Source organism: Nomascus leucogenys, chromosome 2, assembly GCF_006542625.1.
Source record: "Nomascus leucogenys isolate Asia chromosome 2, Asia_NLE_v1, whole genome shotgun sequence".
Taxonomy (NCBI): domain Eukaryota; kingdom Metazoa; phylum Chordata; class Mammalia; order Primates; family Hylobatidae; genus Nomascus; species Nomascus leucogenys.
Window position 1 is genome coordinate 140,896,400 of NC_044382.1, and position 4,014 is coordinate 140,900,413.

General features: G+C 41.8%; 1 pseudogene; it reads right to left on the reverse strand.

The window, feature by feature from the left end:
• Window positions 1–2,126: 2,126 nt before the first annotated feature.
• Window positions 2,127–2,209, reverse strand: LOC115832055 (annotated as a pseudogene).
• Between the last annotated feature and the right edge of the window lie 1,805 nt (window positions 2,210–4,014).

Below are 4,014 nucleotides of genomic sequence, written 5' to 3' on the forward strand. Positions count from 1 at the left end.
GCCAATATCATACTGAATGGGCAAAAACTGGAAGCATTCCCTCTGAAAACTGGCACAAGACAGGGATGCCCTCTCTCACCACTCCTATTCAACATAGTGCTGGAAGTTCTGGCCAGAGCAATCAGGCAGGAGAAGGAAATAAAGAGTATTCAATTAGGAAAAGAGGAAGTCAAACTGTCCCTGTTTGTAGATGACATGATTGTATATCTAGAAAACCCCATTGTCTCAGCCCAAAATCTCCTTAAGCTGATTAGCAACTTCAGCAAAGTCTCAGGATACAAAATCAATGTACAAAAATCAGAAGCATTCTTGTACACCAATCACAGACAAACAGAGAGCCAAATCATGAGTGAACTCCCATTCACAATTGCTTCAAAGAGAATAAAATACCTAGGAATCCAACTTATGAGGGATGTGAAGGACCTCTTCAAGGAGAACTACAAACCACTGCTCAATGAAATAAAAGAGGATACAAACAAATGGAAGAACATTCCATGCTCATGGGTTGGAAGAATCAATATCGTGAAAATGGCCATACTGCCCAAGGTAATTTATAGATTCAATGCCATCTCCATCAAGCTACCAATGACTTTCTTCACAGAATTGGAAAAAACTACTTTAAAGTTCATATGGAACCAAAAAAGAGCCCGCATCGCCAAGTCAATCCTAAACCAAAAGAACAAAGCTGGAGGCATCACGCTACCTGACTTCAAACTATACTACAAGGCTGCAGTAACCAAAACATCATGGTACTGGTACCACAACAGAGACATAGATCAATGGAACAGAACAGAGCCCTCAGAAATGATGCCGCATATCTACAACTATCTGATCTTTGACAAACCTGACAAAAACAAGAAATGGGGAAAGGATTCCCTATTTAATAAATGGTGCTGGGAAAACTGGCTAGCCATATGTAGAAAGCTCAAACTGGATCCTGTCGTTACACCTTATACAAAAATTAATTCAAGATGGATTAAAGACTTAAATGTTAGACCTAAAACCATTAAAATCCTACAAGAAAACCTAGGCAATACCATTCAGGACATAGGCGTGGGCAAGGACTTCATGTCTAAAACACCAAAAGCAATGGCAACAAAAGCCAAAATTGACAAATGGGATCTAATTAAACTAAAGAGCTTCTGCACAGCAAAAGAAACTACCAGCAGAGTGAACAGGCAACCTACAGAATGGGAGAAAATTTTTGCAACCTACTCATCTGACAAAGGGCTAATATCCAGAATCTGCAATGAACTCAAACAAATTTACAAGAAAAAAACAAACAACCCCATCAAAAAGTGGGCGAAGGACATGAACAGACACTTCTCAAAAGAAGACATTTATGCAGCCAGAAAACACATGAACAAATGCTCATCATCACTGGCCATCAGAGAAATGCAAATCAAAACCACAGTGAGATACCATCTCACACCAGTTAGAATGGCCATCATTAAAAAATCAGGAAACAACAGGTGCTGGAGAGGATGTGGAGAAATAGGAACACTTTTACACTGTTGGTGGGACTGTAAACTAGTTCAACCATTGTGGAAGTCAGTGTGGCGATTCCTCAGGGATCTAGAACTAGAAATACCATTTGACCCAGCCATCCCATTACTGGGTATATACCCAAAGGACTACAAATCATGCTGCTATAAAGACACATGCACACGTAGGTTTATTGCGGCACTATTCACAATAGCAAAGACTTGGAACCAACCCAAATGTCCAACAACAATAGACTGGATTAAGAAAATGTGGCACATATACACCATGGAATACTATGCAGCCATAAAAAATGATGAGTTCATATCCTTTGTAGGGACATGGATGACACTGGAAAACATCATTCTTAGTAAACTATCGCAAGGACAAAAAACCAAACACCGCATGTTCTCACTCATAGGTGGGAATCGAACAATGAGAACTCATGGACACAGGAAGGGGAACATCACACTCTGGGGACTGTTGTGGGGTAGGGGGAGGGGGGAGGGACAGCATTAGGAGATATACCTAATGCTAAATGACGAGTTAATGGGTGCAGCAAAACAACATGGCACATGGATACATATGTAACAAACCTGCACATTGTGCACATGTACCCTAAAACCTAAAGTATAATAATAAAAAAAGGAAAAAAAAATTTAAATAAAATTTTAAAGTGATAAGACAGATACTACACTTGATCTTAGCCAAAAGGCCGAGAAGCAATAATAAATTTTTAAAAAGCAGAAGAACATTCACAGCATCTTCTTGCACCCTCTATTACTCATGTGGCCATGCCTGGTAGAAACGAACAAAGCATTGCCTCTCTTCCAGCATCTTCAGCATGGTAGGACTCCCTGAAGACAGAGTCATTGAACATCTCATTCATGACATTGTTTTTGAAACAACTCCAAACTTTCAACTGTTTTTGAAAGACAGAAAATTGGCGAGTTAACAGGGCCTTTTCTTCTTTTTCAAGACAGAATATCGCTCTGTTGCCCAGGCTGGTGTGCACTGGCGTGATCATGGCTCACTGCAGCCTCTACTTCCCCAGCTCAAGTGATCCTCCCCTCTCAGCCTCCCAAGTAGCAGGGACCACAGGCACACACCACAACACTTGGCTAATTTTTTTTTTTTTTTTTTTTTTTTTTTTTTGTAGAAATGACGTATCACAGGCTGCTCTTAAACTCCTGGGCTCAAGCGATCCATCTGCCTTGCCTTCCCAAAGTGTTGGGATTACAGGCGTGAGCCACTGCGCCTGACCCAGGGCCTCAAAGTGCCCTAGACCTCAAGATTGTCGCAGCAGAAGTTGAGCACTGACTTCCCAAACCTTCACTTGGCTTCACTTGGCACTGTATTTTTAAAAATCATTACTATACTTGGATGTTCTCACAAGGCAAAAAACAAAAAACAAAAAAATTCCAGCAATGTTTATCCACTCCTCACTAACTGGACAGACAAGGACATGAGGCCAAATAGTAAGATGAAGGTTCAAATATCAAAATATCCCTGACACTGACCTGGCCCTTTGCCGGGCTTGTCTGGCTATTGGGTTTTCATAGGGTAGGGAAGTTCATGGTGTCTTCCATGCCTCTGAAATGTGATTGAAGATTCCGAAGGGAGCAAACCCACAGCAAATCAGCACCTTTGAATTTCTTGCTGATCTCCGGAGAGAGAAGGACCCAGCTCAGACATCACTTCCTCCATGAAGACCTCCCTGATGCCTGGGACCAGCCTTTCCTACTGTGTACCCCTGTGGCACGTGACATATTCCCCTGTTAGACCACCTCCACATGGCCTGATTCATAGCAGATATTCAATAAACTGGGTGGATGTAAACCTAATACAGTATATTGTACCAGAAATTACGTGGGAGCCACAAAACACAAGTGACTCACAGAAACTTAAATTTTCTTGTAACCACATTTAAAAAGGTAAGAAGAAACAGGTGAAATTAATTGGAATACTATATTTCATTTAACCCAACGTACTCCAAATATGATCAAGGCAATATGTAATCAATATAGAATCTACATTTCACTAAACTATAGAAACCTTATTTCACCTGACTTGGAGCTCGCCCTGTAGGGTAGGGTAGGGGGAGCCTTTTCCCCAAGTGCATTTGTCAATAACATTTAGAAGCAATTGTTTGATTTCACGGCTGCCTGAGATCATGGTGAGAGATTTTATTTTTTAATGAAGATTTTTTTTTTTTCTTGAGATGCAGTCTCACTGTTGCCCAGGCTGGAGTGCAGTGGCATGATCTCAGCTCACTGCAACCTCCGCCTCCAGAGTTCAAGCGATTCTCCTGCCTCAGCCTCCCGAGTAGCTGGGATCACAGGCCAAATCCATCATGCCAGGCTAATTTTTGTATTTTTTAGCAGAAACGGGGTTTTGCCATGTTGGTCAGGCTGGTCTCGAACTCCTGACCTCAGGTGATCCACCCGCCTTGGCCTCCCAAAGTGCTGGGATTACAGGCATGAGCCACTGCGCCCAGCCCTAAATGTAGTAAGTCTTTAGAACCCAGTGCAT